The sequence below is a fragment of the Natrix helvetica genome, assembly GCF_964273705.1.
Source record: "Natrix helvetica genome assembly, chromosome: 1".
Taxonomy (NCBI): domain Eukaryota; kingdom Metazoa; phylum Chordata; class Lepidosauria; order Squamata; family Natricidae; genus Natrix; species Natrix helvetica.
Genome location: NC_138548.1, coordinates 332,357,541 through 332,384,899, shown reverse-complemented (window position 1 = coordinate 332,384,899; position 27,359 = coordinate 332,357,541). Strand labels below are relative to the sequence as shown.

At 42.4% G+C, this 27,359-nt stretch overlaps 1 protein-coding gene across 7 annotated transcripts in view; it reads right to left on the bottom strand.

Moving 5' to 3' along the window:
• The window catches only part of MAGI1 (membrane associated guanylate kinase, WW and PDZ domain containing 1), a 538,606-nt gene that overhangs the window by 275,820 nt on the left and 235,427 nt on the right, over positions 1–27,359 (bottom strand). The gene's annotated exons all lie outside the window — the stretch shown is intronic.

Below are 27,359 nucleotides of genomic sequence, written 5' to 3'. Positions count from 1 at the left end.
GAAGGAAGGAAGGAAGATTGATTAAAAGATTCTTCTCTGGTGAATATTAGATTTGTAATTTCAATTATTATATGTCCCTTTCTTCTATAGATGGCTGATTATCAGAAATGAATTTGTTGCAGAGATACGATGCCAATGGCTTTGTAACCCATCTTTCTTTTTTCCTTATCATCCTCTTCACATCACATTTCTTTTTTGTTAACACAAAAAGGACATGATAATCCCTTAATTTGGAATAAAGTCTGGGGCTGAATGGAATTGAACCTTTACTGCCCGGATGCCCTTTCTGATGCCTACATCGAGTTCACAGCAGATATTTTCTCTTTGCATCTTGAGAGAGAATCTGTCACTGCCTAGAATTGAACTCACAACTTTTGGAATGAGCAGCGTCACTGCGAGGCCACCACACCGCTCTAGATAAAATTAAAATATTAAAAAGGGCATTTTCTTTCTCCATGTGTCTACTCACCAAAGTTCAACAAAACCTTACGGGACACATCTATCCATGATCATTTTTTAGATGCAGATCATAAGGATATAAGAATGAGAAGTTGTTTAAGCATAGGAGCTACAGTAACAAGATCTTCACAACAACAGGATCTAGGTACAATGCAATCATTAAGTGCTACTGGCAGGCTTGAGGCCCACTGTAAAAGATGGCCATCTTTTACAGTGGGCCTCAAGCCTGACAGCTACCTCTATTTACATATATTAGAGAAGAATCTACTGTTCCTATATTATACCCATTAATCCATGCAGATTTCAATCCAAATGATGGATTTCTTACATGCAAATATAACTCAATATCAGTGGGAACAACTGTGAATCTACAATTTGAAATCTTAATTTATAAATCAACATTAAGTCTATGTGGCATAATAGGACATCTGTTTTAAATGAACCAGTTAAAGCCAAATACATAAACTGAAGTACAAATGTAATCATTCAAGAACAAATTTGAGAGAGAGAAAGAGAGAGCTCCCAATTCACTTCCCACTATTAGATTTCCACCTAGATTCCTATTCATTTTTGGCTTATATCCCAACTGGAATAAGTAAACTGGAATACCAGCTTTTACTGTCATCTCTTTCTGGCCTCTTCCAGTGTAATAAAAACATGTATGAATGTATAGTTAAAAAGGATGCAGTGCCCCCTTTAAATCTTCAGATTGCTACAATAGAAATGAATCTTACATCTAGTCATCAAGAATCATGCAAGGGATTAGGTCAAATTTATTATAAGGTAATGAAATGTTTATTCGGGTAAATAAAATATTACGATAGAATATTCTGCAGCATCAGCACATAAGATAGATGTGGAATATAAATCATATATCTTCCTCTGTGTTCCTAATCATATATTTCAATAAATGAATTCATTAGTTATATCTGGTCACAGGGCAGTAGGGATTTAACATCCAGTAGTTAAAAATGAATTTGAAACACTTAATTAAAAATAATAAGTGAGAAACCTTGAAGCCTTTTTATAGAAGCAGTTCTCCATTTAAGACTGATCACTGTTCTGAGATAGATAAACAGACAGACAGGGATGGGCAGAGGGAGGGAGGGAGGGAAGGAGAGGGAGACAGAGAGGTGGGGGCAGACAGACAGACAGTGAGACAGAGAGAGACAGAGACAGAGTGGGAGGGAGGGAGGGAGAGAAAGAGGGAGAGAGATCCCAACTCCATTCTCACTATTAGACATTTCTAAGCAAGAGAACAATCTTTTGATTATTTGTTTGTCTGTTTAAAGGTAGAAACCATTAAGAAGCATTTCTCTTTGCTACACAGTCATCTAGTCCTCATGGTCCCTGAAGGCCAAGCAAATTCATTCTCCATACATGCAAAATGATTAAGCAGGAACAAAATTGTTCCAGTATGGCAAACTCCCACCGGTCTGAATATACCCTCCCAAATTCACCATCATCATGTTTCAATTTGACTGTATGTCATTCAATCATGTTCATGAAACCAGGCAGGCAGGCAGACGTATCTGCTGCCCATTTGTCCCGCCAGGCTTACTTGAGAAATGGGTTCAATATCTGTGTCATTATCAATAAAAATGCAATAGCAATAGCACTTAAGACTTATACACCACTTTCACAGTGCTTTACAGCCCTGTCTAAGTGATTTACAGAGTCAGCAGATTCCTCTGAACAATCTGGCTCCTCATTTTACCGACCTTGGACGGGTGAGTCAACCTTGAGCTGGTGAGAGTCATCCTGCCGTCTGTCAGCAGAATTCGCCTGCAATACTGCATTCTAACCACTGCACCACCATGGCTCTTCACAAAAAGTCAAAACTAAGATGATGATATTGAACTAGGTGGATCTGCCAGAATTTCCTACAACTTCTAATGTATACAGAGATAAAGAGAGAGATAATTATGCGGGCGGCCTTCCCGAGATCCTTTTTTGCTGGCAGAGGGTTGTAGGAGGACGTCGCAGGTGAAAATGGAGCTTGGGAGCCCATTTTCGCTGGCAGAGCACTCAGGTCACCACAGGTGCCCCCCGACAGGAGTGACATTGAGCTGGCCACACCCATCCCGGCCACGCACACCGCCCCTGCAAGGTCAAGCACAACCTTGATGCAACCCTCAATGCAATCGAGTTTGACACCCCTGACCTAGAGGCAAAGTCATAATATTCCCTTTTCTTCCTATATTTAAATAATCAAGATCATGAACTATAAAGCAAGGTAGAAAATTATAATCTGAGCAAGCCAAAATCAGCATACACCGATATGTGACTTACATTAAAATTCTTACAATGGGTATGATCATTACATTACTACGTTTCCTGGATAAAGTAACAGTTCTCAAAGCTTTGTGGGAAAGTGAATTACACGGCTTCCAAGAGCTGGCATTGAAAAGTAAAACTGTATTTTACCAATGTTTTTGTTATGAAAAGGAGCAGCTGCCTTTTGAGTTTCTTACAGCATTTCTCAAACTATTAATGAATAGTCATATTAACACTGGTATCAGAAATACATACAAACTTCCAGTGTGTCTCTCCTTTACCAGAAAATCCCAGAATGGAATCTTTGAAACATTGACATTATTTTGTAACTGGCATACGAAGATAATGTTTAGAGAGCAGGCAGATCAAATACTTCTGGAAATGATCATTCCTCCTATTAAAGCAAATCTGCAGAGTTGAAAGCTCTAAACACCTACTTTCTTGAATTCATTTAAAAAAAGCTATTTTTGTAACTGCTGACACTACATATCTGAAGTGTTGCCTAGTGCTTAGCAGAATATTTACATTCAGTGCACATGGGAAATCCAAGTTCAAATGTCTCCTCAACAATTATTCTGTTTTAATTAACAGGGAAAGCCATTCTCCCTTAGTGTTGCTATAAAGGATCCCTTTAAGAGGATGCTTTTTTTCTTTCTTTTTTGGATCTTCATAAATGCAGGAACAGAAAAAGTCTTCTAGGGCACAGGTCATTCAGTCTTTTTTTTAATTCAACAAGCATCCTCACATGAAAACACTGATGGGTAGCACACAAGATTAACTGCGGGTTAGAATGCATTATAAAATGAACAAATGTGTTTCTTAGGCCTTTTTTTTTACTAGCCTTCTTTCAATTTGCTGACAGTGAAAAGAATGCAGTGACTTCCTTCAGTGCAATGAATGATAGACTGATTGACTGATTGATTGATAGATTATGTGTCATGAAATCAGTGTCAGCTCTTAGTAACTACACAGATCAGGGTTTCCCAAAATGATCCCTATCAACTCCCAAGAGTTCATTGGACTATTAATCGTTATTGTTCCTTATACTATTATTATGGAAGACAAAACTTCTGGACCCGGTGACCGACCCAGATTGGATCCAGTACAGGGGTGGGATTCTACTAGTTCAGACAGGTTCAGGCAAATAGGTAGCTCTGATGATCAGTTGGGAGCGAACCGGTTTGCTCAGACAATGAGCTGGGCCCACCCAGTCGTCTCTGCTCTATCCTGTCCTTTATTTCATGCTTTCTAGCTCATCTCAATTGCACGGCACAGCTGATTTCCCCCCCACCCCACCCCCAGCTGTCTTACTTACCATTGCTGACCTGGAAGGTAAGCAGCTGAGCTTCTAAATACTCCATTTTCAGTGCTGTGCATGCGTGCATATGCGCGCAACGTGTGCGCTCACCAAACCAGTTGTTAAATCAGCAGCATCCCACCACTGATCCTGCATAATGCAATTAACTATTAAATTATTTTCTTGTAATCAATGTCTTGGGGGTTGATGAGCAATGTGAAGTTTCAAGTCATTTTTGACAACTATTGACCACACAGATAGTTTTCCTCGATTATTATCTGTCTCTGAACTGGTCCTTCAGGTCTTCCAATGGTGCATCTATTGCCATTTGTAACCGAGTCCATCTACCATGGTATGGGTCATTCATTTCTCTTTTTCTTCTGCCTTTCCCAGATTAGCGCCTGCTCCAAAGACCTAAGTCTTTGCATAATGAGGATAAAAGAGAATAATTTGAGCCTGGTCATTTCTGCCTCAACTGAAAACTCTGGGTTGATTTCTTTAATGATCCATCGGTTTGTTTCCTTGGCCAACTATGATATTCTTCAGGAGTCTTCACCAAAAGCAAAGTTTGAAAGTGTTAATACTCTTTCTATCTTGTTTTTCCAAGATCCAACTTTCAGTTCCATAAAGTGTAACAGGGAATCCCATGGTTTGTACTATTCCAATCTTTGTAGGTATAGACATAGTTCCATGGATGAGGAACAACGGATTGAAACTAAACCCTGGCAAGACCAAGTGGCTCTGAGTTTGGGGTTCACTGGCTCAGGGAGAATTGCCACCTTTGGTCTTGGATGGGGTCGCACTACCCCAAACAGAATATGGGGGTTCTCCTGGACTCACGACTCTTGCCCGAAGAGCAGGTAGCGGTCATGGCCAGGAGGGCCTTTGTGCAACTGTGGGTTGTGAGCCAGTTACGCCCTTTCCTGGACCAACAATCCCTACTCACAGTCACTCATGCCCTAGTCACTTCCCGTTTTGACTTTTGCAATGTACTCTACATGGGGATGCCCTTGAAGAGCAACTGGAAGCTCCAGTCGTTGCAAAATGCAGCGGCCCGCATGCTTTTGTACAGATCCCGCTTTGCACATGTATCACCTCTCCTGCGGGAGCTGCACTGGCTCCAGATTTGCTTCCAGGTGCAATTCAAGGTGCTGGTTGTCACCTTTAAAGCCCTTTCATGGCTTGGGACCAGGTTATCTGAGGCACCATCTCTTGCTGATCACATCTACCCACCCCATCAGAGCAGGGAGGCAGGGAATGATTGGGGTCCAGGGAGATTAGGGAGATACATCTGGGAGATTCTCCAAGGTGGCTCCCTCTCTCTGGAACATAATTCCCCCAGAGATTAGAATGGCCCCCACACTAATACTCTTCCGGAAGATGCTGAAGACGTGGTTCTGCCAGCGGGCCTGGGGAACCCAGAGTAGGATGGAGCCCATTAAATGGCTCGTGTGATCTGCTGTCGCCAGGGCAGGGGGCAGGGGGTGATTTCATTATATTAATTTATTAGATTTTTTATTAGTTTTATTGTTTTAAATGAGGTTTTATATTCTGTAAGTCGCCTTGAGTCACCATGGGCGAATAGGCGGCAATATCAATTCAACAAATAAATAAATGTGAATATCTTTTCCGAGGTCTATGGAGATTCTCAGTCATTCAGGTCGCAGTTGTCCCAAAGGTGTTTTTTTCAATGGCAACTGAAGTTTCTTTGTTTTTCCTTCCAGGAAAAACAAAGAAAGTCCAGTTGCCTTTAAAAAAGCACCTTTGGGACAGCCTTTCCAAAGCCTTCGTAGCTGCTCTGCCAAAGATTTATTGGCTGCTTGTTCCTTTACTGTTGATGGTTGAATCTAAATGGCAGAAGTTACCCACCATTTTGATATCTTCATTGCCAATGTTAAGGGTAGTTGTCCTACCTCAGTTTGCTATTTTTTACATTTAATTTTAGTCCTTTTTTACTGTGGTCCTTGATATACTAGTAGAGCTTGCAGATTTTTTGCATTTTTAGCTCTCAGGTTACCATCATCAATACAGCACAGACTATTGATGTTTCTTCCACTAATTTTAAAACCATGCTAATCTTTTTACAATCTGGTTTCACTTAATACAAAATAAGGATACTACTGCTTAAACATTTCTAATGACTTCTGATACTTTTCCAAATATTATTTCAGACTGCTGAGGGGATAGAGTAATAATATCCCATGAGCCCCCGGGAACCAACCATCCAGGTTGTACTAAAGTTCTTTCCTCACATTGTAATGATTTATATAACATCCACACCATTATAGTGTTATAATCCAAGACATAAATATATACAGCCTCTCACACATATGCCTTTATGTATATTTCAGTATTATTTCAGTAGAGCAAGTTACTTTCTCTCTAGAAAAGTTGGTTAAACATAAACCTGGTATACATTTCTAGCAAAGTGAATAGCTCCAGGTTAGCACATAAAAATATGAAGGATCCTTGGTGCTCTCTGAGCTTAGTTATTTTCTTAAAAATATTTCTTTTTAAAAAAATAGTATTTACTGAATGTTCTAACATTTAAAAGACAAAACACAAATGTACACTTATAACAATGTTTCCATATCGGTATCCATATCTTTCGTAACAATACTATTTACAAAAAATTCTATCTCTATATCATTATCCTAAGTTATATCCTTATTTAAATACACTCTATATGTTATGCTTTTACCATTTGTACCTTAAGTTTTATGTTTACTCTCAAGCCAGGAATACCATCTATTCCAGATTTGATAGTACTCAGTTTCTTCCCTCTCCTTCATTTCCATAGACAGTCTATGCATTTCTGCACATTCATAGATTTTCCTTCTTATAATTGGGTCTGGTGGAGTATCTGTTTCTTTCCAATTCTGTGCTAAAATGATTCTATTTTCTTGCAAATGTTTCATTACCCAAAATAGGTAACACCACCAATGCAAGTTTGGGTAATGCAGCATCTGCAAGAAAACAACCACATTGAGAAAGCATCCTTCATTTCAACCCTGAGCTACAAATATTCTCCTCTATTGGTACATAAAAATAATATAAGCAGTACAGCACATGCCATCAAAGTATCTAAACTGTTGGGTCCAAATACAATCTGTAGTTATTTCACTATAGATTAATATACCAGAGCTATCTAAACTATTGTTTCTGGCATATATCCAATCCCAGAAGCTGTTACTGACATGACAACATGTTGTGCTGTATTACTTTGTATTGATCCTTTCCAGTCTTCTTACGGAAGCCCAAAACTGGTAAGTTATGGGGCTGTTAAAATGGTGCAATCATTAGCACTCTCACTGGCCAAATGCCTAAGTGATAAAAGGGGATTTCACCCCACAGTTTGCAAAGTTCTTCCTTCTGCATTACAGATTAACTGTTCAGGGACATGTTTCCCATCCATAGGCATAGGCTAATTTAATTAATTAACATTGGTCAAGGCAGTTTGTTACAATATTGTTAAGGGTCAGTTATTATTTGAGAGTATTTCACTTACTGAGTTCCATTCACCGCAATTAAAATCAGAAATAGATATTGTCAGTTATATCACTGGGCATTATTCCATCATCTTGTTTGAGCTTATTAGACACAAATCTTTTAGCATTGTTCAGATTTAGACCGTGACTATTACTACTACGACTTCTGTGTCAGAAGCACTGAAGTGTTTCTCTGGCAAAAGGATCTGCTGGTGACATCATTGTTGCCTGGGGGATTGTTGCCCAGTTGGGGCCTCCTTTCATCTCCCTTTAAAGTTGCCCACCAAAGTGGTACCCATTTATGTACTCATGGTTGCCTGCTTTCGAACTGCTGAGGTTGGCAGGAGCTGGGTGATGGGAGCTCATGGCACCCTGTAGTAGCAACTGGGTCTCTCGAAAGCGAGCTTAGCCCAGCATCCTAACCTCGTGAGGCATCACACTCCCTCAGACCCATGACTAAAGCCAAATTAAAAACATATTCCCCCCCCTCTGAAGAGAACTAATTCTGCCTTTATTCACTGTGAGATATAGCGCCTAATGAGGGTAAACTGATGTGATAGACAACAGTGAATTGGCAGCATCCCAAGAAGGAGGAAGCACATTCTAGAACAGAGGTGTCAAGGTTTGGGATCCGGTCTGTGGGGTGCTTAGATCTGGTCCTCGGAGCCACTCTGGAAACAGTGAAGGAGCAGCCCATAATGTTTCTCCCAGTGAAAAGAAGAGCACCTGAGCTCTGTTTTCACTCCCAGAAGGTTGCAGGAGGCTGTTGCAGCCAGAAACAGAGCTCGGGAGCCTGTTTTCATGGGCAGAGCACTGGGGCCACCACAGGTACCCCCAACACAAGTGACGACAAGCTGGCCATGGCCACCATGGCCATGCCTACTCCAGCCCCCCGAGGTCAAAACACAACTCTAATGCAGCCCTCAATGAAATTGAGTTTGACACCCCTGTTCTGGAAAATGGAACCTGACAAGAAGCTGCACAGCAGGGAGCTAGATAGGAGACTGACGAAAAAAGTAAAGGCATCCACTGTCTAAAATCTCCCAGGGTATACCTTTTAGGGTAATGGTAGTAAGGCAGCGGTTCTCAACCTGTGAGTCGTGACCCCTTTGGGGGTCCAATGAACCTTTCACAGGGGTTGCCTAAGACCTCTAGGGCCTAGAGTCAATAACCGGAGAGGGGAATTAATTCGCCTGATGTTAGCCAACAGGAGCATTTGCCAACCTTGGTGTGGAAAGGGAGGCGTTTTGCAGCAACAGCCTCTGCACCGTAAACAGCTGGTTTCCGGTGCTTTCTGGGAAGTGTGGTTTTAAGGTGCTCCTTTCGCCTGCCAAGATGCCACCAGCTCCGGGATTAGTCAGTTACGTGTTGCCTGCCTGGCTCTGCAGCGGCGGCCCTTGGGTGTAGTTGACATATGGCGGTGGGGGGCACGAAGAAACAGGTCTGCTTTGCTCGGTTGGAAGAAGCAGAGGGAGCATGAGAAGAAGCGGGAGCCCTTGGGGGGTATGCCCTTGGGAGCCCTGGGGAGGATGCGGCCACCGGACAATCTCTGCCTAGAAGCTCGGCGCCACTTGCCCTTCAGCCGGTTGTAAAGGTGGGCGATGGCAGCGGGCAAAGAAGCTGGGAAGGTGGCGGCCTTGGCGCGGGAAAGCTGGCGGTGGTGGTGGTGACTTCCCCGGGGGAACTGAAGTGGTGCATTTTGGCTGCTCTTTGTACTGCTTTCCTGGGCCTGGTAAGGAGGCAGGAAATCCAGGCGGGCAAACAAGCCAGGCAGTGTGTCGAGTGACAGCCAGCTTCACTCTCCGACAACCATGCGGGTGCCTTGCCCTTATGGCCCAGCCCTCAGCTTCCTGGGAGCAGTGAAGGAAGACTGGGGTTGGGCGCTGCCCTCTGGCACCTTTGAAAGAGCAACAGTCGGCAGACCCGATTGAGCTGCCCTGCTGGTGAGAGATCCAACGGGGATCTCTCTGCCTTCCTTAAGAAGCAAACGTTGCCCTGCTGGAATAGGGACAAATGGAGACTCTTCGCCTCTTGGCCTGTTTTTGTTCAAGCCTAATATACAGGTAGTCCTCGACTTACCAATCCCACATTGAGCCCAATATTTATGTTGCTAAGTGAGAAGTTTGTTGTGGGTTTTGCCCCGTTTTACCATTTTTCTTGCCACATCTGTCAAGTGAATCACTGCAAGTTACGTTAGTAACACTGTTGTTAAGTAATCAGGCTAACAATTCATAACCGTAGCAAAATTACAGTTATGAAGTAGCAACGAAAATAATTTTATGGTTGGGGGTCACCACAACATGAGGAACTGTATTAAAGGGTCGCGGCATTGGGAAGGTTGAGAATCACTATAGTAAGGGTTTAGTCTGGCAAGATTCTATCTACTGTATATAAGCAAATAAAGGACTGAATTCTGGCTGATCGGTTGTGCTTGGACTTAGCTTGATATTTATTTGGAATGAGTTTCATGGAGTTGGCTAGGGTTACCTGCCAATTAAATGTGCAGCAGACAATAACTTAAGCTATTAGCACTTACTCCTATACCTCACATTTACAGAGGAAATGAAATGCAATGACGAAAGGAGCTGATGTCCATTTAATAGTCTTTGGATATTGCAAACTAACAGTAAAAATACTTGGAGCTGAACTTTACACAGACCTTGAATGAAGAGCTGGGTGCTTCCATTTATTGTACTTCAAAATAAGCAACAATAGTAAAGAACACGACTGGAAGAGACAAAAATACTTGACCGATTTTTTCCTCCCATCAAGTGGAAGTTTTTGTAGTGGACCAAACATTGAACATTTTCACGAATAGGCAAATTCACCTATAACAACCATTTTATGGGACTGCCCAAAACATGCTATGAAAATATCAAATAAACTCAATAGGTCAAAAATAGTGTTGGATTTTGGACGTATGAATTTATGAATATTCATGTGATACTGCCCAGAGTCACATTGTAAAGAAATGAAATGAAATACAGGTAGTTGTCAACTTATGACTGCACTTGGGACCAGAATTTATGTTTCTAAGCAAGATGGTTCTTAAGTGAGTCACATCCAATTTTATGACCTTTTTTGACCAAGGTTGTTAACTGAATGTGAGTGTGCAGCAGCTGCCAAAAAAGCCAACACTGTTCAAGGCTGCATAAACAGAGGGATAGAATCAAGATCACGTGAAGTGTTAATACCACATTCAGTTTTGGTCGCCACAATGTAGAAAAGATGTGGAGACTCTAGAAAGAGTGCAGAGAAGAGCAACAAAGATGATTAGGGTACTGGAGACCAAAACATATGAAGAACAGTTGCAGGAACTAGGGATGTTGAGTTAATAGAAAGAAGGACTAGGGGAGACATGATAGAAGTGTTCCAATATCTCAGGGGTTGCCACAAAGAAGAGGGAGTCAAACTATTCTTCAGGGCACCTGAGGGCAGAACAAGAAGCAATGGGTGGAAACTAATCAAGGAGAGAAGCAACTTAGAACTGAGGAGAAACTTCCTGACAATTAGAACAATTAATCAGTGGAACAGCTTGCCTCCAGAAGCTGTGAATGCCCCAACACTGGAAGTCTTTAAGAAGATGTTGGATAGCCATTTGTCTGAAACGGTATAGGGTTTCTTGCCTAGGCAGAAGGGGTTGGACTAGAAGACCTCCAAGGTCCCTTCCAACTCTGGTATTGTATTGTATTGTATTGTATTGTATTGTATTGTATTGTATTGTATTGTATTGTATTGTTCCTGTACTAAAGGGAATCATGCGGTCATTAAGCACAAATCCAACTTTCCCCATTGGCTTTGCTTGTGAGAAACTGGCTGGGAAGGTCACAAATGGTGATCACATGACCCAGATTATACAACCATTGTAAATAGATGTCGGTTGCCATGTGCTTGAATTTTGATCACATGATCATGGGGATGCCACGATGGTTGTAAGTGCCAGTTATAAATTACTTTTTCAGTACCATTGTAACTTTGAATAGTCACTAAGCAAATGGTTATAAGTCAAGGATTACCTGTACATCATCTATTTGGACACAAATGAGCAAAGCAGCAAATGATCCCCCCCCCCGAGAATTAATTATAATCCTGGGTGGACAATTGTGGCCCTTTATGACCTGTGGACTTCAACTCCCAGAATTCCTGAGCCAGCCTGGCTCAGGAATTCTGGGAGTTGGAGTCCACAGGTCGTAAAGGGGCCATAATTGTTCACCCCTGTTATAGTTATATTACCTTTCAATGGGACAGAAAGCTTTCTCTTTCACTTTCATCATGTCTGAAAACAATAACAGGCAATTTGGTCTGAATCATTTGTCCTTCTCTATTGTCCCTGAAGAATACTAGTCAAAGATTAATGATAGTGAAAAAGAGAGAAACATATCCACAAACCTCCCTGTCCTGATGCCAAAGATTAAAGGTGAGAAAAGAGCATCTAAAGCAATGGTTCTCAACCTGTGGGTTGGGACCCCTTTGGGGGTCGAATGACCCTTTCACAGGGGTCACCTAAGACCTCTAGGGCCTAGAGTCAATAACCGGAGAGGGGAATTAATTCGCCTGATGTTAGCCAACGGGAGCATTCGCCAAGCTTGGTGTGGAAAAGAAGGTGTTTTTCAGCAACTGCCTCCACACGGTAAACAGCTGGTTTCTGGTGCTTTATGGGAAGTGTGGTCTTAAGGCGCTCCTTTCGCCTGCCAAGATGCCGCCAGCTCCGGGATTAGTCGGTCATGTGTCGCCTGCCTGGCTCTGCAGCGGCGGCCCTCGGGTGTAGTAGACATATGGTGGTGGGGGGCATGAAGAAACAGGTCTCCTTTGCCCGGTTGGAAGAAGAGGAGGGAGCGCGAGAAGAAGCGGGAGACCTTGAGGACGCCGCTGGGGAAGATGCGGCCACCGGAGAGTCGCTGCCTGGAAGCTCGGCGCCGCTCGCCCTTCAGCCGGTTGTAAAGGTGAGTGATGGCAGCAGGCGAAGAAGCCAGGCAGGTGGCAGCCTTGGTGCGGGAAAGCTGGCAGTGGCGGTGGTGACTTCCCCACGGGCACTGAAGTGGTGCATTTTGGCTGCTCTTTGCGCCGCTTTCCTGGACCTGTTAAGGAGGTGGGAAAGCCAGGCTGGCGAACAAGCCAGACAGCGCATTGAGTGACAGCTAGCTTCACTCTCCGACGACAGCGCGGGTGCCTTGCCCTTATGGCCCAGCCTGCAGCTTCCTGGGAGCAGTGAAGGAAGTCCGGGTTGGGCGCTGCCCTCTGGCATCCTTGAAAGAGTGACAGTCAGCAGACCCGATTGAGCTGCCCCGCTGGTGAGAGATCCAACGGGGATCTCTCTGCCTTCCTTAAGAAGCAAACGTTGCCCTGCTGGAATAGGGATAAATGGAGACCCTTCACCTCTTGGCCTGTTTTTGTTCAAGCCTAACATACAGACAGTCCTCGACTTACCAGCCCACACTTGAGCCCAATATTTATGTTGCTAAGTGAGAAGTTTGTTGTGGGTTTTGCCCCGTTTTACCATTTTTCTTGTGACATCTGTCAAGTGAACCACTGCAAGTTACGTTAGTAATACTGTTGTTAAGTGAATCAGGCTTAACAATTCATAGCAATAGCAAAATTACAGTTATGAAGTAGCAACGAAAATAATTTTATTGTTGGGGGTCACCAGAACATGAGGAACTGTATTAAAGGGTCGCGGCATTGGGAAGGTTGAGAATCACTGATCTAAAGGATCAAATGTAGCACTGCATTTATCTAACCAAAATGAAATATTAAGACCAAGTTAAGAATCAGAATGATTAATATACCCATTAAAAAGAAAACATATGTACTGGTGAGAAGTTCCTGGAGAAACTAAGGGCTGCAAAAAAAAAGGCCAATCAACCACAGCCAAATTTTATGAGAAAGAAAAATTATAAATCATAAATTTATTCTTTCTCACTGTAATTGAAAATGTCAAGAAGTTAAGCAGCATATATTTCATTACTGATATTTTTGCCTGCATTGTTCCTAGGGCACTGAAATTTGTGAGTTTTATCTTGAAAATTATTTCCCTAGTTAACAGTCAATTACAATTTTTCATTTGGTGATGTAAAATAACTATTTCGTACCAGAAGTTCCAGATCTAGATATAGAATAACTTTTAGCAGTAAAAGTATGGTTATCTGATAAAAAATAACAGGAATGATCATCTTCTTAATACATTAGAAGATAATATTTGTAGTTCAGGTTAAACTGTGGGTCCTTGGGGCTTTCTGAAGTTGGTGGTTTTCTTGCACACATTTCATTACCAAACTAGGTAATATCATCAGTGCACTGATGCATCTAATCTGGTGATGAAACGCCTGTAAGAAACCCACCAAGCTCAGAGAGCACCAAAGACCCTACAGTCTTAACACATTAACATCATCAAATCATTTCTCAAACACACACGGTCCATTGTGCCTGGATGGTTATAAACTTCTCTGCAGAAGCTCTCCCAGGAGGGGGAGAAGAAGTAAACATAGGCTGATATGCTGGCAAAAATACAGCTGAAATTTTAGAGCTTTAGGAAAAGAAAATGATTTTTGGCAAACTAAATTGGATTTAGGCAGTTTTGGCTGCTGAAGTCGGGTTCCAGAAAGGAATCTTGGAAATTTATTGAAGAATTTCTGGATGAAAGGAAAAATCTTTGAAAATTCATGTCTAACTCTTCACAAATGGAGAAGAAGTTCCAGAGAAGACCCAAGAAGAAAATCAATGTTCTATTAGCCACAAAATATTGCCAGTCAAACTTAATTAATGCCCTTGATTGACTCTAAAGGGTAAATTTGGTAATAGCTGTATACATAAGGCGTTAAGTTAAATACACTCTTTGTAATGGTAATGAAAGTAGATTATTGGAGGCAGAGAACTAATCACTAAAAGGAGGTAAGACATAATTAATTTACTGCTTGATTGCATGTCAAAAATTTTCAAAGTCAAACACTGGGAGAGGATAGTGCAGTTTCGCTGCCACTTACTGCATATTATATACCTTACGTGGATGATGAGATTTATAATTTTTTAATTTAAAAAGCTAGTCCAACAGAAAGTCTTTGTGTGACGTGAGTTTTGTCTGACTGCAAAAACAAACTCCCTGTGACAATTAGCATAAAATAATCCATTAAGCAAGAATTTTCTTATAATTTGCCCAGAATTCTACAACATAAAACACCTAAACCCCAAGCGCCTCATGACGAGGTGAGCTCCAGTTCTTGCCCGAGTTCTTGCCAACCTGACAGTTTGAAAGCATGCAAATGCAAGCAGATAAACAGGTACCACTTTGGTGGGAAGGTAACAACAGTCCATGTGCCTCAGTATTCATTATATAGTCATGCTGGCCACAAGACCATGGAATTGTATTTGGCTAACACTGGCTCTCCCGGTTAGGAAATGTAAATGGGCACTGCTCCCTAAAGTCGGATATGACAGGACATGGGAATCCATTAACTTTTCCTTATCTTCACAGTTGTGGATAGAAGTGTGATTACAGCATTAATGTGTAGTACAGGACTTTTGATAGGCAATAACACATTTGATTTACATTATGCAAATAAAAAATACAATATAAGAGTGAGCAAATTAAGATTATGCATTTTTCATATGACGCATCTGCTGGGGCTCTTGGATATGGCACAAAGTGAAACCAAAATTTTTTACGTTGAAATAATAATAATAATAATAAAAGATGAATATAATTTCCCAGAAATGATACATGGGAAGAATACATATCTCTGCACTACAGACAGAACACAAGAGTTGATTGATGCAGCATGAGTTATTAATGCTATTGCTGTATGTCGGTTGTGAAATTCTCTGGTGGCTTACTAATAAACCCCTGAAGTTGTTTGTAAGGTCACTAGCCTAACTTTTACATGTTTCGTTTACATTGTTCTCATATTAAGCTTCCTAATTTTCCAATTCAGACTGCATGTCAAATTGCTAAGACATGACTTCCCAAGTAAGTAAACAAATCAGAGCAGAACGTACTGTCAGAGATGACAATAAAGTCCAGTGCTAAGGTTCAAAAAATAGTACTGGCTACTAAATCTGTAAACACAGCAAGCAATCTGTAAACAAGATCTTTTATTAAATAGAGTTTTCATTCAAGGAATATGTTGCTAGGAGTAACATGTTAATCCTCTGCAACATTATAGGGAGTAAATTTCACTTATTTCAGCATATTTTAGTTGAATGTGCTCAAGACTGCAGGCTTAATACAATACAATACAGTAGTAGAGTTGGAAGGGACCTTGGAGGTCTTCTAGTCCAACCCCCTGCCTAGGCAGGAAACCCTATACCGTTTCAGACAGATGGCTATCCAACATTGTCTTAAAGACTTCCAGTGTTGGGGCATTCACAACTTCTGGAGGCAAGCTGTTCCACTGATTAATTGTTCTAACTGTCAGGAAATTTCTCCTCAGTTCTAAGTTGCTTCTCTCCTTGATTAGTTTCCACCCATTGCTTCTTGTTCTACCCTCAGGTGCCTTGGATAATAGTTTGACTCCCTCTTCTTTGTGGCAACCCCTGAGCTTACCAGAACTACAATCTAACCGAAGCCATGATGTTTTGCTCTACTGCCAGCAACTCATAAGATTAGCCACTAGATTCCTATTACAGCTATATCATGCGTAGGACTTGGAAAACAAATGAATTTCCTTACTATCCTTAGAAGGAAACAATATAATTTATGAAGCCATTAAATATTGAATGGTAATAACAAAATCAGAAACTTGCATGGCTGAAATGAATCGAAATGAAATATTAAACTGTCAAGTCTCAGATACACAAAGCTAAACTTGTAATAAGTCCACCAAAAAAGTGTGCAGTTTTAAGACCTGCCATTCAGTTCCTAAATTCAAACATGTGTTATTTTAATACATAGGTTTAAAAAAAAAACACATACAAATTAATGGAAGGTTATATACGTGGCATGGGAAATAAAGGCTTATGTTCTGTTGTGCAAATCATAGCATATAATGAAAAGGAATTATTTTTTTTTGTAAAAACCATATCAAATCCTTTTGATAAACAATAAATGACAAAGTTGCAAATTACATTTACACTTTATTTTTCAAAGCACTCAGATGTGCACTGATGGGATTGATATCTGCCCCTATTCTTCATCATCCTGTCTTGATATGAAGTGTTAGAGAAGATTATCTACTCAAATTCAGTATTGAGTTATTGGACATTTGTAGAGGTTTGAACATATAAATAAACAAAACCGTTCTGATTTGTGGGCTCTTTGGTGCTCTCTGAGTTTGATAGTTTTCTTGCAGAGATTTCATTACCTAACTCAGTAAGGTCGTTCATGCTAGTTCTGAACCCTAGCACAGATGATGTTACCTAGTTGGGTAATAAAACGTCTAAAAGAAAATAGTGACCCAGCTCAGAGAGCACCAAGGACCCCATAATTCAACCCTAAATTACAAATATTCTCTCCAATTGGTACTTTTATGATTTCTAAGATACATACGCTGTATGAATATTAAAAGGCCACATCGTCTTAAAGTGCCCTGAATCAAAGTCATGATATGAGCCGTGGTGGCGCAGTGGTTAAAGATCAGTACTGCAGGCTACTTCTGCTGTCTGCCGGCTGCCTGCAATTTGGCAGTTCAAATCTCACCAGGCTCAAGGTTGACTCATCCTTCCATCCTTCCGAGGTTGGTAAAATGAGGACCCAGTTTGTTGGGGGCAATAGGCTGACTCTGTAAACCACTTAGAGAGGACTGTAAAGCACGGTAAAGAGATATATACATCTAAGTGCTATTGCTATCGTGTCAGAGAAAGGAGTGCTTATTCTCATGCAGATGAAGTTGGATCTTGGACCTTCAGCTATTTAACACATTTTCAGCCTTTTCTCTCTCTCGGTCAAGATGCAGGGAAAGTTTGCCAGCCATTTGGCAATCATCTTCAACTTCATCTGCAATCAGGAAAGGAGATGAAAGACGTTGGCTATTCACAAATTCCAAGGTAAGAAGTGATAGCCAGACATTTTGAAAGCCAAATGATCTCAAAGTTCTAGGCAGCAATAAGAAAACACAGAATAACATTTTAAAATGGGAAATGTAATAATTGAAAATACTGTAGGAGCAAGTTTCCTAATGGTGAACATACGTAAGAACGGGGGTCACATTTTATTCACTGGAAGCAGTTAATAATTCATCATTATGAACAAAGCCTTCAGCAGCTTCAGCTGCTGGCTTACAAAATGAGTTGCCTACATTGGGACATAATAGAATTGGCAAAGGAGATAAGTAAATATGGAGGGGGGGAAACCCATCTCGAAATACAAACACAAATGAGAGAAAGCCCATGCCAGTAAAATTAAAGGAAGCAAAATTAAAGAGAAGCACCCTAACGTAAATTTTTACTAGTGTTAAATGACTACACAGAGGGCTGTTCTATTTTTTTATTATCCATTATAAACATAAAATGCATTTGGATTTAAGAGTCTGCCTTTCTCTAATGTACACTGGCTGGGTCTGTATGACAAACTAAATCTAGCTAAATGTACTCTTGCATCAGTGTTTTGCAATCAAAACTAGAACTGATTGATTTGATATTATTACCATCTGTGGGTATTAAGTCCATTTATTTCTACCTTGGCTCTAGTGCTTTCCTTTGATCCTGCAGGCCTTGGGGCAGTCCAGTTTTTCCATTATTTAGTCTCCTCTTCTAGCCTTCTCTACAACATAGCTCCATTTCTCTCCCCCCCCCCCCAAAGCTATGTATCAGCATGCTCACTATTGAGAAAACAGCTGGATTTAAAATAACCACGATTTTGCCTTCAGAAAACAGATACCTTTAATGCAATAGAAATTATAACTAGCATGTCGACCTGAAGTTCTCCAGCTGGACAGACGTGGGGGATGTGAGCTCTGAAAAGTCTCACATGAACCCTGTCTGACAAACTGTCTCCGAGATCCGTTTTTGGATCAGAACCCCCCTGTGTGGGGGGGGGGGTGAAGAAGGGGCAGTGTCTCATTAGACCCAGAGGGAGTGCAACAGGTCCCTCGTAGGTCAGAGATTTGCCCTCTGAATTGGAGCCGGGGCGGCAGCATGGCAACATGACTGCACAGGAGCTGGCTCTAGGCCAAAGCAGCTGAACAGGAGCATCCAGAGGCGAGATGAAAGCTTAGTAAAATCTATTAACCCACAGTTATACATCAGAATTTGGAAAAGGCAAAGAATCTTGAGAGCATAAAGAATATTGATGGACAGATTGGGATTTTTGCAAAAAGAAAGAAGGGGAAAAATGGAGGGTTGAATCACTAGCCCCAAAGAGAGCGTCCTGCCCCATACATCCCTTCCGCCCCAGGCGCCTGATGGATCCGGATAGGTTCCAGGCGGAGCTTGGGCCACTTCCTGCTGACCTGTCCCGCCCCCGGGCTGAGGACCTGGTAGCCGCATGGAATAGTGCGGCTGCCGGTGCCTTGGACCGGGTGGCGCCTTTGCGGCCTCTCCGACGGCCACGATCGACCCGGGCCCCCTGGTTTAACGGGGAGCTAAGGGCGATGAAACGCCTTAGGAGACGCCTGGAGAGTAAGTGGAGATCCTCCCGCTCCGAAGCTGACCGAACACAGGTAAGAGCCTACATAAGGACCTACCTTGTGGCAATAAGAGTGGCCAAACGTCAGTATTGTGCCACTCTTATAGCGTCCGCAGAGAACCGCCCTGCCGCCCTGTTTCGGGTGACCCGCTCCCTTCTGTCACAGGAGCAGCGGGACCCCCCATTGCAGGGCAGGGCAGAGGAATTTGGAGAGTTCCTGCAGGATAAAATCGATCATATCCGGAGAGGTTGGACCCACTCCAGTACTCCAGTGGGGACGTCCGAGACTAGTCTTGAGAGACCATGCTGGGAGGAGTTTGACCCTGTTGTCATCGAAGATTTGGACAGGTTGCGCGGGCGACTGCGGGCCACCACATGTTTACTGGACCCGTGTCCCTCCTGGTTGGTGCTGGCCTCCTGGGAGGGCTCACGAGGCTGGCTACTGGGACTGGTGAACGCTTCGTTGGGGGAGGGCCTGATGCCGGCCGCCTTGAAAGAGGCGGTGGTCAGGCCCCTGCTCAAGAAGCCTTCTCTGGACCCAAAGGAGCTAGCAAATTATCGTCCTGTCTCCAACCTTCCTTTTTTAGCGAAGGTTGTTGAGAGTGTGGTGGCTCAGCAGTTTCCGCGCCACCTGGAGGAAGCTGATTATCTAGACCCGCGCCAGTCCGGCTTCCGACCCGGTCACAGCACGGAGACGGCCTTGGTCGCGTTGGTGGATGATCTCTGGAGGGCAAAGGATGGGGGTTGTTCCTCCATCCTTGTCCTATTAGATCTCTCGGCGGCCTTCGATACCATCGACCATGGTATCCTATTGCGCCGGCTGGAGGGGTTGGGGGTTGGAGGCACCGTGCAACGGTGGTTCCGCTCCTACCTCTCTGGCCGGACGCAATGTGTGTTGACGGGGGAGCAGAGGTCGACCGCAAGGCCCCTCATTTGTGGGGTCCCTCAGGGGTCGATCCTCTCGCCTCTCCTGTTCAACATATATATGAAGCCGCTGGGCGAGATCATCCGTGGTTTTGGGGTGAGTTACCATCTGTATGCTGATGATACTCAGTTGTACATTTCCACCCCAAACCACCCCAACGAGGCTGTCGAAGTGATGGCCCGGTGTCTGGAAGCCGTACGGGTCTGGATGGATGACAACAGGCTCAGGCTCAACCCCTCCAAGACAGAGTGGCTGTGGTTCCCGGCTTCCCGATTCAATCAGCATACCCCATCGCTGACCATCGGGGATGAGCAATTAGCCCCGGTGGAAGGGGCGCGCAACTTGGGCGTCCTCCTTGATGATCGGCTGACCTTAGAAGAGCACGTGGCGGCCGTGGCAAGGGGGGCGTTCCACCAGGTTCGCCTGGTGCGCCAGTTGCGGCCCCTTTTGGACCGGGAGGCCTTGCGCACAGTCACTCACGCGCTGGTGACGTCCCGCCTGGACTACTGTAACGCTCTCTACATGGGGCTCCCCTTGAGGTGCGCCCGGAGACTGCAGTTGGTCCAGAATGCAGCCGCGCGGGTTATTATGGGGAGATCGAGATTCTCCCATATAACACCTATCCTGCGCGAGCTGCACTGGCTTCCTGTGGCCTACCGGGTGCGCTTCAAGGTACTGGTTACCATCTTCAAAGCGCTCCATGGCACAGGGCCCAGTTACCTGCGGGATCGCGTCCTGCCCCATACATCCCTGCGACCCATTCGCTCACACAGAGAGGGGCTACTCCGGGTGCCGTCCTCTAGAGAGTGCCAGAGGGCGGTGCCCAGGAGTAGGGCCTTCTCTGTGGTGGGCCCTACCCTTTGGAATGACCTCCCCCCAGACATCCGGACAACAACCGACCTTCGCTCCTTCCGTATGAGGCTGAAGACCTACCTGTTTTGTCAAGCCGGCCTGGCATAACGTTACAATCTTGCCACCCCAGGTCATTTTATAATGGGAAATTTTGTTTTTAAAGTTTTTAGAGTTTAATATTTTTGGGGTTTTAAATTTTGTAAGTATGCTTATTTATGGACTTATTTTTACCTCCTCTGCACGATATATGGTGCTATCTTGATTATTGCTCTGTACGTCGCCCCGAGTCCCTGTGGGGAGAGGGGGCGACTAATAAGTTCAATAAAATAAATAAATAAATAAATTTGCTTGAAATAATTTGGACAGAAAGGAGAAAGAAGAGAAGTGATAAACCCACTTAAACACAAACTCTAAATTTGGTTTTGGACTTGTGTTTTTAAAGGAGTCTAGGAGCGTGAAGATTTGCTTTGTCCAAGTGTCTTTTAACTAACATATCTTAAGCAACTCCAATTAATGAGAACTGGAATGCAATGAGGAAGATCAAGAAAAAAGCACCATCTTCTTACTGACAACTGATAACCTAATCTTGCCTGTGTGGGAAATTTTAATTAACCAACTGCCATAAATCAGAACTTGGAAAAGCAGGAGGGAAGAGAAGCATATCCAAATTTGGCTGTATGCAAGTTTGTTCCAATTAATATATTTTGAGCAATTATAACCAACGAGAAGCGGAAAGTATCAAGGAAAAATAATAACAAAATCAAGCACTGGGAAATACGAAGTCTTTTTTTTTCTTTCAAAAGATCAAGATGGGTCCAGCTTCTCTTCTGTTTTCACAGTAGTTGAATTAACTAAATTTAAGGTGGGCCAGAATTTCAAAATAAGATTGGTATAACTAACTGCAATTTTGGAACTGGACATTGAGGAAGAACAAAAGACCAAGATGGCTCCCGTTGCCCTTCCCCACAGCAGCTGAAGTAGATAAATTTAAGGTGGACCAGAACTCTGAAATATGAATTGTCTAACTAACTGCAACTTTGGGACTGGAGATTATGGAAAGGTGGGAATTTGAAGAACTATGTGAAATTATAAAAATGATGCATAAATCATTAAAATCAAGCGTAAATAGAATTCAGAGAAGCAGGTATTTAAGGAAGAAGGGAAGGAAGTAGGAGGGAGAGACAATGAAGGAGTAGAAACAGTGGGAAATAAAAAACAGACAAAAAACTCCATAGGGCTTGGCAGTGGTATAGGGAAAATTGTAAAGTAGGGATCTGTCCCAACAAAAGGGAATAAAAAGCAGACAAAAAATGTTTTGGAGGTTGACCTTGGCATAAGGAAAATTGAAATGGGATGTTACGCCCCAAGAAAGAGAAATATAAAACATATTTTTGACGGAGGCTTGGGGAAAATTGAAAGAGGGTGGACATGTCAAAACAAAGAAAAGAGAGAAGGCAGGAATAGAGAAGTGGAACAAAAGACTTACTAGGAAAAAATCAGACAACTAGAAATTGTTATATGGGAAAATATAAAGCTAAGATAAGGGGTTCATTCCTATGACAATAAAATGGAGTTGCTAACTGACTGAATATGATAATGGAAAGATAATTAAATAAATTAAAATTTTGATACCATCGACCATGGTATCCTATTGCGCCGGCTGGGGGGGATGGGAGTTGGAGGCACCGTTCTGCGGTGGTTCGGCTCCTACCTCTCCGACCGGACGCAATGTGTGTTGGCAGGGGGGCAGAGGTCGACCCTGAGGCCACTCACTTGTGGGGTGCCCCAGGGGTCGGTCCTCTCGCCCCTTCTGTTCAATGCATATGTAAAGCCGCTGGGGGAGATCATCTGTGGTTTTGGGGTGGAGTATCATCTGTACGCTGATGATACCCAGCTGTACATTTCCACCCCAGACCACCCCAACGAGGCTGTCGAGGTGATGACCCGGTGTTTGGAAGCCGTCGGGGTCTGGATGGGGGACAACAGACTCAAGCTCAACCCCTCCAAGACTGAGTGGCTGTGGCTACCGGCACCCCGGTTCAGTCAGTTGATTCCATCACTGACCATAGGGGGCGAGCAATTGCCCCCTGTGGAACGGGCACGCAATTTGGGCGTCCTCCTAGATGCCCGGCTGTCAATGGATGACCATGTGGCAGCCGTGGCAAGGGGGGCGTTCCACCAGGTTCGCCTGGTGCGCCAGTTGCGCCCCCTACTGGACCAGGATGCCCTACGCACGGTCACTCATGCACTGGTGACGTCTCGGCTGGACTACTGCAATGCCCTCTACATGGGGCTTCCCTTGGGACGCGCTCGAAGACTGCAGCTAGTCCAGAATGCAGCCGCGCGGGCTATTATGGGGAGTACTAGGTACTCCCACGTAACACCGCTCCTGCGCGAGCTGCACTGGCTGCCTGTGGTCTTTCGGGTGCGTTTCAATGTGTTAATTACCATCTTTAAAGCGTTCCATGGCTCAGGACCTAGTTACTTGCGGGATCGCATCCTTCCACACACTTCCCTGCGACCAATTCGCTCTCACAGGGAGGGACTCCTCTGGGTGCCGTCCACTAAGCAATGCCAACGGGCGGCGCCTAGGAGTAGAGCCTTCTCTGTGATGGGCCCAACCCTCTGGAATGACCTCCCCCCCGATATCAGAACCACCACCGACTTCCGCTCCTTCCGACAAAAACTGAAGGCTCACCTGTTCCGTTTAGCCGGCTTGGCCCATTCATAGTTTTATTCTACCTCCTGGCAGATATTTTTAATTGGGTATTTTTTAGGGTTTATTTTAAATATTGTTTTTAACTGCTTTGCTTTATGTACAGTTTCTTATAGCCTCCTCTTTTAGGTACTGAATATGTAATTATGTTTGTACTTTCTATTCATTTATGTGTTTTATCTGACTGTACACCGCCCCGAGTCCCTTTGGGGAGAGGGGGCGGTATAAAAGTCCAAATAAAGTAAAGTAAGTAAAGTAAAGGTTAAAATATATGGAATATGGACAAATATGAAACTGATATGGGGAGATTGCAAAGCAGAGGTTTGCAATTCACTTTTATACATAATTAAACTGAGTTGCTAACTGATTGAATATGACAATAGAAGAACAATTAAGCATGGGTTAAAATATATGAAACTTGGACATATGTATATAGAATTTTTAAGATGATGAACAAAGTGAGATGTGTACCACTTGTTATTCTATATAGTAGATTAAGGGAATTGTAATGAACATACAAACATAATGAACAGTAAGGATTGCCATTTATAGACAATTAAGGGTAATCTAAACCAAGATATGGAAAAATGGAGAGGGAACATGAAATATATTTACAGGGGAAAACTATTGAGATTTAAAAACAGAGTTACAAAGTGAGGGTAGGTAAGGATGTATAATTATATAAACATAACAATGAGAATAGCTGGGAATTGTAACCAGGGCTACATCTCGGCCAAAATTAGGCCCGGGGCGGGGGTTGTTAAAAGTATAATGACTATATATATATATATACTTTTTTGTTCTCTTTTTTTTTAAAAAGGAGGAAGATATATGTTAAAATTAAATATGTATACTGAAAAGGAATTATAAATACCATCAACATAAAATGGAGCTCGATCAGAAGCTGAAATACACCAATTAAATGAAATGAAGAGTGTGAAGTAGAGGAGAGAGGTAAGGGAAGAAGAGAGGGATAGAAGAGAGGGCAGGGGGGAAAGAGAAGCAGAGAAAGGAGGAGTGGAAAGGGGAGAGAGGAGGAGAGAGGAAGTGGAAGTAGAGAAGAGAAGGGTGACAGAGGGAAGAAAGGAGGTAGGGAGGGGGAGGAGAGAGGGAGAAGAAAGTGATGGATAAGGTACAAATATGGTGTATGGAGAGCAGAAGAGTCAATAATTGTTTTTGAAGTTGATGGTAAGATGAATTGATGTAAACATTTAATAATACAATACGATGTTGGCTACATAATAGTATACATGTGGTTATATGTTATGAAAATGAAATAATAAAAAACTTTATATATATAAAGTTTGCCTTGGCAACGTTTCGGCGAGGTTTCACTCGCCATCTTCAGGCTGGTGTTTTCGGCTTAAAGTGTGATCCGAGCTGTTGTCTTTCTATAAATCTTGGTGGGGTGGGTGTGGAGTGCTGGCTTTGTTTCAGTAAGTGGAATGATTGGTTGTGTGGTTGTATCATGATTGGTAGATTGGTGCTGATTGGTGCTGGCTGTGTGTCCGTTGTTGTTTTGTGTTGTAATGGTCTGGGTGGTGGGTGGAGCTTTTTTGTTGACTAGGGCTGGTTTCAGATGTCTGGTAGGCAGGAGGTATCATCACGTTTATTCATGTGTTATAGGGGGCTGTCAGATTTTCATCCTCTGGTCTATAGTGAGATCAGTTAATCCAAGAAACAAGAATTTGGGACCAGAAGGAAGATTAAGATTACAATGCAAACATTCTGGCAAGTACACTGAGCTGTGGTGGCGCAGTGGTTAGAATGCAGTACTGCAGGCTACTTCTGCTGTCTGCCGGTTGCCTGCAATTTGGCAGTTCAAATCTCACCAGGCTCAAGGTTGACTCAGCCTTCCATCCTTCTGAGTTTGGTAAAATGAGGACCCAGATTGTTGGGGACAATAGGCTGACTCTGTAAACCGCCTAGGAAGAGCTGTGAAGCACTGTAAAGTGGTATAAGTCTATATAAAAGAGTGCTATTGCTACTCTTTTGCCAAACAGACATCCATAATTTGTAATGCCAAAATTCTTGTCCATTTAATATCACAGAAGAGAACTGTTTTGTGAATAGGCCCATCTTTGTCTGTTCATTGTTTTGGTAACTGCTATTTTTATCTTAGCTAAAAGGATGAGTTTGCATAATCACAACATAGAATCACAGATGGTAAGATGACGTTTTGGAAAGCTCATCCATTTAGAAAAAAAAATCCACAAGCACAGAAAACAAGCATGACAAGGAAGGGTTTTTATGTTTAATCCTTGGCATTTACACTTCATGGTGAAATCAGTTTATGCTTAATGTATTATATATGTGATTAGGCATTTGAACTGAATTTCAAAATCAGTAATGGATAGATACATTACAGAGTGATTGTTTAAATACACATATTGCATATTACGTGGTTTAGTAATAATTTGAACAAGGCAGAAACAAATCAGAATTTTTTTGCAGATGAGTACAATAATCTTGTTTGAATTTGTTTTTCTTCTGTATTGATCCTCTTGGTTTATAAATCTGTGAAGCTGGAAACGGTCAATGAATAAACCTGAAATGTGTTAGTGTTTCTGCATCATATATATCAGTCAGCCTTAAACCAAGAAGCTGAAGTTCCAAACTGCAGAACATAAGCCACAACTTTTGATTCCTAAATTAAAAATTGAGTCCTAAGGATTTAGCCTTTTTGTTCAAAGTTATTGGTAGTATTAACTGAAGGTGAATTGCTCATTTGAACCTAATTGCTCATTTATAGGATTTATTTTGTGATTATGTTCAAAATTTGAAATTAATAGTCACAAATTTTATTTGTATTTCTTTATTAAATTTATATCTGTATAAGAGCTGTGGTGGCACAGTGGTTAGAATGCAGTACTGCAGGCTACTTCTGATCACCGGCTGTTTGGCAGTTCAGATCTCACCAGCTCAAGGTTGACTCAGCCTTCCATCCTTCCGAGGTCAGTAAAATGAGGACCCAGATTGTTGGAGAGCAATAGGCTGACTCTGTAAACCGCTTAGACAGGGCTGTAAAAGCACTGCGAAGTGATATATACAGTAAGTCTAAGTGCTATTGCTATTGTTATATGCTGCCTATCTCACTATCCAAAGCAATTCTAGGCACTCATACATATAGTATACACATGTCATAAGCAAGTATTGATATTGCAAATGAGCACATCCTTACAACCAAAAAAATTGTTTTATGCTTTTACATTGCAAGCCTTCTTTCCTTCTCATGACCTCAGATTTTCAAAATTGTATCTGAATTTAAAATCATATATTATATTGCCATTTGCACTTACAACTCAATCAGTAGTAATCAGTTCAAGGTAGATATTTTGCTCAGGTGCAAAATATTCAATCTATCAAGATACCATTCATACTTAATACTTGTTGAGATATCTAAGATTGGAAGTGTTATGACTAACACAGATGTGTCATTCATCATAAGATAAAATAATTACAAGATAAAAAAGAATCATGTATACATTGCTATTAACAAATGACAAAATACTGGATATTATTTCTGACAGATCTTGACAGAAGACAATACCAGCAGGATTCTGGCATCTGGAAGAGCAAGTAGGGATATAAAGCATCAGACATTGGGACACAACTATGTCATGGCAGGATTTGGGTTATAATATCACCACACGTGTGATATCATTTTGATGTAATCTCACTATGCAGCCGAGCTGATACTTATGAATATACAAAAGAGCTAAGGAATCAGTTAATAAATGGGCTGAATAAAAGTAGTAGAGTAGTGTTTTACTGCAAACAACTTCAAGATT